This window comes from Benincasa hispida, chromosome 1, assembly GCF_027475165.1.
Source record: "Benincasa hispida cultivar pf3 chromosome 1, pf3_genome.v1.1, whole genome shotgun sequence".
NCBI lineage: Eukaryota > Viridiplantae > Streptophyta > Magnoliopsida > Cucurbitales > Cucurbitaceae > Benincasa > Benincasa hispida.
In genome coordinates, this window is record NC_143478.1 from 45159509 (window position 1) to 45168264 (window position 8756).

An 8756-nucleotide genomic window follows, 5' to 3' on the forward strand; every position below is an offset into this window, starting at 1 on the left:
CGAAATCTCAGTTCAAAATCTACAGTGAACCACCAAGAGATCTTTTCTACTATTCTCAATCTTGAACTTGAGTTGTGGAACTCACAACTGAAATGAATTGTCAAGGGATTTGGTAAGGGTTTTTGGTGAAAAGAAGAATTATACAGAACACCTTTTTTAGCTGTTCAATCTACTTAAAAAATCTCATCAAATTGGAGTTTTTATTATCTTTATCCATGCAGGCACTTCAAGAATTCAGCTGAAGCCACCTCCAATTCAAGTTACAAATAGGCTAGGTGTAAGATTTGAGAAGATGAAGCCTTCTCCAAAAACATGGATAAATCCATTTTCAACAATTAATTTCCATTTTATATTTTAATTAATTCAAAATTAATTAAACCAAAATTCAATTTCTCAAATTGAAAAATAAAATGAAAATTAATTTTGATTTTAATTAACTAAACAAATCTGATTAAATAATAATTTAATATCAAATATTAAATTAACCAAACACCTAATTTTAGACATGAATCCTATTCATGTAATTAATATTTAAATCAATATTTCAATATTATAAACTCTTTAGTTTCGTTTAATTTCGATAAATTAAACGTTAATAATATCGAATATAATTATACAAACCCTAATTACAATTTGAATACTTCAAATTGAAAAAACCCTAAAATTAGTTTTGAACATTTCAAATTGAAATTCGACTTGAACACTTCAAATTGAATCATTTCAACATCACTCAATGTACTCATCAAAGATGTTCATATTTTATGAGCTAGTAGAGGGACCTTATGGACTTACAAATCATGAGCTCCAATGATTTGAGATTAATTGGCGGAGGTTCTTGCTCCAAGACCAAGACGCGTTTGGAAGAACGGGCGGGCATTTCCATCCATTTCTATAGAGCAAAGGGGAAGCTCGTAGAGCTTTCTCGACGTTTTAGAAGGGAGATGGGGCTTTTATCCCAAACATCTCACCACCCTGATCCCCTATAAAAAAAAATGCCCAATTCTCCTTTGGGGGCTTCAACTCTCACATAAAGTTCTTGTTTCGCCAATTCAAAAGTTGGCGAAGGTTTTTTACTAATGAATCGATAGTAAAGTCATTCCATTCCGGAGACCTCGTATTAACAGCTACTCTAGAAGGAATGTTTTTATGCGGTGCTAATGATTTAATAACTATCTTTGTAGCGATCTCAGATGTGTCGATATCGATGGTGACTCATTATTTCGATGAATCATTTCTTCGGATAGAAGAAGATTATGTAAACACTTACTCGAAATCTCATTTATCAGATTCCATTGTGGAAGACATAATTTTTTCTGAAGAATTCGCCATGATATACCTGATCCTCTCCTCTTCTGGACTCTTCTCTGACATCACAAGTGTATATCATCAGATTGTCCGGGGAATTCCTGATTGAGCAACCTTTCCATTCCCTTTTCCTTGCCACCATAATGATTCAATTCCTAGTAGTATCAATGAGACAAGTCGGTTCATAGATCAAGAAAGAATTCAGCTGCTTACCTTGCGGATCTGATCATCCATATAATATACAAAAAGAAACTCCAGATATTTGATATCTTTCTCTTTGAATGAGATCTCAATTCCAGCGACGGTTTCATTAGATATCTTACAACTGGAATCCCTCTTTTTTCCGATCCAGTTCCTAAAAATGGAACGAAATGATCTTGTTTTGTTTCTCAGTTTCAAAGAGAAGTCTTGAACAATCGGAGAAGCACTTTGATAAACAAATTTGATCTTGACTGACTCAATTAAGGTATTAGTCTTTGTTCTATTAGACAACAAAGATCGCATTTTTTTCACTTCACTGTAGATAATTGAAAGATCTCTTATCGAAGAGTTCCATGAGCACGTTCGGATTGATCCGATCTCACCATGACCAAAATATACAATATACATTCAAACGCACAGTTATACAAACATATAGTCAATTAAAGGCATGCTATGAATAACAAAATAAACAAGGGAGAGAGTGCCATACCAGTTGAAGATAGTCTTCAAACTTTGGAACTCAACGTAGTGGAAACCTCTACTCAATCATCAACGTAGCAGCACACACAACCGCAAACTCACGACCGCAACGGGGACGACAACACCAGAAAAGAGCCCCAGGTATTCTCGAAGTGAGAACCCAAAGTGTGATCTTTGGTGAATTTGGTAGAGGACGTAGGAAGCACAGATCGTGTAGGCGATAAGCAAGTGGGAGAGAAAAAGGCGTTATCGCATAGCACGATGCTTATCATTTAGAAGACACTACACGATCGTGTAGGTTTTATTGAACGTTCGTTTAGGAAATGGTATATGATCGTTTAGAAAACTCGGCATATACTATGATCGTTTAGAGAAGCTATGTGATCGTATAGAAAATAGTGTGCGATCGTTTAGGCGTGAGGTGGACGATCGTTTAGGCGGAGAGTGACTATCGTATAGGCTCTCGAAATTCTTAAGCGATCGATTAGCCTTCACTAGCGGGCTCCCTTTTTCTTTTTGGACGGATGATTCAAAATGAAAACGATTTCATTTTAATTCATCGGGTACAATAATTGACGCTGCCCCACTAACCCACGTCCGAACGGGCTTAATTATCATATAATTAACCAATTAATTAATAATAAATATAATCATATTATATTTTTATCCTATAGTTTGATATCACATATCTACTATAGTATTTTCTTCTCTACTTGATATAAATCATATTTATATCTAATTTCCTCCAAAATAATGTATCTCATACATTTAGCCAATTATATCATATATAATTAATCAGTCCAATTATATCATATATAATCGAACTTCCTCTTGTCAATTTGAACATTTTAAGTTAACCCAAACACTGGTTCTCGACTTTATCCAAGCTACCCAGGGGACCTAATGAACCTATGACTTGAAGCTTCAACGGTCTGTGAATAGCTAACTAAACTCTTTAGCCACAACTGTCAAACATTCCACTAAAGACCAACAGCTGAACTCTTCTTACCACAGATATACTTTTGTGTCCATTGGATATAACCAATCATGAGTAAGATGACCCTTCACAGATGCTCGTAAGTACAGCTGGGCTAAATTACCGTTTTACCTCTATAGTTACATCTCACTCTTTAAGTACAACTGATTCCTCTAATGAACAATACAACATAGTCCAACTATGTGTGAACACCTTTCGGCCCAAGAGAAGGTGTGTGGTGCCACATCATTCAAGCCCCAAAATCAGCCCTTAAGGGAGCTATCTATCTACTTACCTCTTCCTCGGGGAAGGAGTGAATTCCATCTTGTGTAGTTGAGTTTCTAGCTCCCAAATTAGAGGAATCCTCAAAATGGTAGGTTTGAATCGGCAACCGGGCCACTTGCACCCATACAAATCAAATGACCGCCCTCAATGGCAAGAGTTCCTAACTCACTTAGGATTGAGATCATGTTACCTATGGGCATATTAGTGAAGTGAAGTCTCTGTCATTAACGGTGTTATATAACGAGATGTTAACACTTCGTGGTCAGGTCTTATACAAACTCTTTGTATAGGATGCCCCCGCTCGCATGTCCCCGACACGAATGATCAGGATCAGACCATTTGTAACAAGTCACAACATTGTGACCATTCCACAAAGCGGACCGCATCCGTAGTGTTACCAGGATAAGGTTTCCCTCCTATATCCATATACTACAGACCATTTTGGTTATCACTCAAGACATGATCCACTTGTATGTCACCACATACATGCTTGAGTCACATGCAGATAACCAGGGATTTTATGTTTATTGGTTTGTGGTAAAACAAATAAAACAAGCAACTGAGCAAAATACAAAATGTGAAGTAAATATCATATATTACACAACACAAGCGTTCGTACAAACTGTTTACAAACTACAAGACACGAGAATTTAGGGCATCAACCCCAACAATATTTGTGTCCACTTGATTTAACCATAACCAGTAAGTTGACCCTTCACAGGTTGTTTGTAATAATGGCTGGGTCAAAAGCTGTTTTACCCCCGAAATTACATCTTACTCCTTAAATTGATTCTTTAGTAAACAATCAGTTTGTGATCTAATAACTGAACCGGATCCCTCTCGGGCCAATGAGAGGGTGAGACCCCTTGTTCAAGACCTGGATTCAACACTTAAGAGAACAACCTTCCTCCTATCTCTAAATTAGATAGGCGTGAATTCCATCTTGCACACTGTGTCTCTAACTATCTACTCGGTCTTACCCCTTAAATGGGAGAGTTATTGAGCTGGTGCTGTTAAGCCAACCCTCACCTATGCAAATCTAAGGATAATTCCGAATAAACAGGAGTTCATAGTTAGCCCAGGATTAAGATTGAGTTACTTTGGTCATCTAAGCAAAATAGTCATGCATTCCACTAAAGACCGACAGCTAAACTTTTCTTACCACAAATATATTTCTATGTCCATTGGATATAATCAATCATGAGTATAATAACCATTCACAGATGCTCGAAAGTACAGTTGGGTCAATTCACCGTTTTACCCCTGTAGATACATCTCACTCCTTAAGTACCACTGATCCCTCTAATAAACAATACAACATAGTCCAACTATGTGTGAACACCTCTCGGGCCAAGAGAAGATATGTGGCGCCACATCATTCAAGCCCTGGAATCAGCCCTTAAGGGAGCTATCTATTTACTTACCCCTGCTTCGGGGAAGGAGTGAATTCTATCTTGTGTAGCTGAATTCCCAGCTCCTTAATCAGACGAATCTTCAAAGTGGTAGGTTCGAGTCAGCGAACTAGCCACTCGCACCCATGAAAATCAAAGGATCGCCCTCAATGTGGTCATGCTTCTTCGAGAACGGTTTTTCCCTCAATTTGAAAGTAGGTTCCACGAGCAGGTCAGGGACAGGTTCCGGTCACTCTTTCGATACCATGCCTCCCAAAAAAAAGAGAGATTTGTTCTTGCTCTCCCAATTCAGGAAGATGGAAATCGCTAGTTGGGTGGCTCCGTTCCATACCTCATTTCGTAGAGAACCTCAGGAGTTCCCAACTCACTCAGGATTGAGGTCATGTTACCTATGGTCATCCTAGTGAAGTGAAGTCTCTGTCATGAATGGTGTTATATAATGAGACATTAACACTTCGTGGTCAGGTCTTATACAAACTTTTTGCATAGAACGCCCCCGCTCGCATGTCCCCTACACGAATGATCAGGATCAGACCATCTGTGATAAGTTACAATACTTGCAACTATTCCACAAAGCGGGCCGCATCCGTAGCGTTACCAGGATAAGATTTTCCTTATATATCCATATAGTACAGACCATTCTGGTTATCATTTAAGACATGATCCACTTGTATGTCACCACATACATGTTTAAGTTACATACAGACAACCAGGGATTTTAGTTTATTGGTTTGTGGTAAAGCAAATAAAACATTCAACTGAGTAAAATCAAGAAGTGAAGTAAATATCATATATTATACATCACAAGTGTTCGTACAAACTATTACAGGACACGAGACTTTAGGGCATCAACCCCAACACTCCTAATAACATTAGAATAACCAGTCACTAAGCATTTTATATCATTCCTATAAACAAGACCAACATTAGACGTACTTTTTAAGTAATGAAAAATCCTCTAACAGTTTGTCAATTTTCCTTTCTAGGTTGACCCATGATCCTGTCGATAACACTAATAACATGAGAAAGATCATGCCTAATACAAACCATAATATGCATCAAACTTCCCACTTCACTAGCATACAAAATTCGAGACGTATACTCCTTCCCAACTTTAGACTGTGGTGAAAGTATAGATGACAGACGAGCATTTGCAGTACTGAGAGTATCTAGGCTTAGTTGATGACATACGAAACCTAGACAATATCTCATGAATATAACCTTTTTGTGACAAGAAAATCTTGTTTTGATCTTTGTCCTTATAGATCTTCTTACTTAAAATTTTCTAAATAGCACCTAAATCCTTTAACTTCTGAATATCAGACTTAAACTTTGCAACTATGAATATATCATCTACATATAAAATCAAATAAACCATACCATCATTAGCTTTGTTATAATATACACAACAATCATACAGACTCTTGTTATAGCCAAGTCCAACCATATAACTATAAAATCGCTTGTATCACTGCCTTGCGGACTGCTTTAGTCTATACAAGGACTTCTTTAACTTGCACATCTAATCTTCTTTGCCTGGACATTGGAACCTATCTAGTTGGTTCATGTTATTATACAACATATGAAGAATCCTCTCATTAATCTTAGAGGTATCATTCACCAGGAAATGGTTAAGTGTGGCCTAAAGACTTGGGGACGATAATATTTTTTTCTCACTCATCACCTAACTTTGCACTTGCTCAATAGTGGTAGGGGCTAATGAAGAGGAACGTTGCAAGGTCAATCCAACATTTGATCTTGGCTTGATTTAAGAAGTTGCAATGGAATATAACTTCTAAGAAAAATAAGTCATCCGCCACTAAATTGCCACTTATGATATCTCCTCTTGCTCCTATGACTATGACTCCTCTGATAGATGGCACTTTCTCCTCCCCTAAACTTGAACCAGAGAACTTGAGACAAGAAAGCCAGGTCCATGCTTTAATAGCTTAAATGCCTCCCTATGTGCCTAGTACTACAACCAAATTAGCCTCACACTAGCCATCTGGTGTTGTTGTTTCTTCTATGCATGCCATAGTTGTGGTAGGCTATATGATTGAGTGACTAGAGAGGTTTATGGCACAATCTCGTGCCTACTAAGCATATGCAAGGGCCAGAGATGACATATTTAAGTGGTTCTTGAGCTTGGTTAGGCCATACTATTACCTTATAGGCTCACCTTTCCCTGGACATCTTCTTCATGATCCCTTGGATGAAAAGTAAGACAATGAAATTGATGATTATGCACCTACTTAGAGTTAAGGGAGTATCATGTTCCTTCTACTTGTTTGTTCCTTTTAATTATTTAAGATGCATAGTTTGCTTTAGTTTCTATTTTTATTATCCATTGTTTAGGTTAGATTTTAATTTTTGATTGGCTAGGTTTAGTTTTGTTGGAAATGATATTGATAGATAGATTTTATTTTATTTTTTTATTGTTAATAGTTTTTTAGCATGATTTTTTTTTTTTTTGTGTGTGTGTGTGTGTGTGTGTGCAAAGTAGTCCTTGATGATGACAATTAAGCATATCTCCTTTTAGCATGCCTTGCTATCAACCCTAAAATGTACAAAACCAAGAGTTATCATTTTTTTGCATGTGAAAAATATTCTTAGGCTAGTCTTCTGCATGTTCGTTGAAGGATCTCATATTTAAGAGTTCTATGAGCACGTTTAGATCGCTTCGATCTCACAGTGACTGAAATATAACATTATACATTCAACACATACAGTTATGCAAATAAACTCTAACTAACGGCATGCTATGAACAACAAAAACATAAGGGAAAGAGTTCCATACCAGTTGAAGACTATTTTCAAACTTCAAAACTCTAACACAGCGAAAACCCTCCAAGTGATCTACCAACGCCCGGTGGAAACGTCGACTGCAGCAACACGATCAACGCAAACTCATGACCGCAACGGGGACGACACCACCACTAATGAGCCCCGGGTATTCTCAGAGTAAAAACCCAAAGGGTGGGCTTTAGTGAATTTGGTAGAAGACGAAGGAAATACGAGTCGTGTAGTCGATAAGCAAGTGGGAGAGAAAACGACACTATCACATAGCAGAAGTGCTTATCGTCTAGAGGAGCTACACGATCGTGTAGGATTTACTAAACGATCATTTAGAAAAAGGTATATGATTATTTAGTTAAATAGGCACACTATACGATCTATTATAGAAGTTATCCGATCGTGTAGGCGAGAGTGTGAGATCGTTTAACGCGAGACAGAGGATCATTTAGACGGAGAAGCGACTATCAATAGGCTCTCGAGCGATCATTTTCTTTCACCAACGCGCGCTTATGAAATCTTTTGAGCAAATGACAGACTTTCGATTGAACGATTCAAAAATGAAAATATTTTTCATTTTAACCCATCGGTTACCATAACCGATGTTGCTCACTAACCCACGTCCGAACGTGAAATTTGGCATAATTATCTGATAATTAACCAACTAATTAATTAATAAATATAATCATATTATATTTTTATCCTATAGTTTGATATCATATATCTACTATAGTATTTTCTCCTTTACTTGATATAAATCATATTTATATCTAATTTCCTCCAAAATAATGTATCTCATACATTTAGCCAATTATATCATATATAATTAACCAATCCAATTATATCATATATAATCGAACTTTTCCTCTTGTCAATTTGAACATTTCAAATTAACCTAAATACTAGTTCTCGACTTTATCCAAGCTACCTAGGGGACCTAATAGACCTGTGGCTCGAAGCTCCAACGGTATGTGAATAGCTGACTAAACTCTTTAGCCACGAGATCCACCATCCGTTAATTGTCAGACATTCCACTAAAGACCAACAGTTGAACTCTTCTTACCACAGATATAATTCTGTGCCCATCGGATATAACCAATCATGAGTACGATGACCCTTCACAGATGCTCGTAAGTACAGCTGAGCCAAATTACCGTTTTGCTCCCTAGTTACATCTCACTCCTTAAGTGTCACGATTACTCTAATGAACAATACAACATAGTTCTACTATATGTGAACACCTCTCGAGCCAAGAGAAGGTTTGTGGCGCCACATCGTTCAAGCCCTAGAATCAGTCCTTAAGG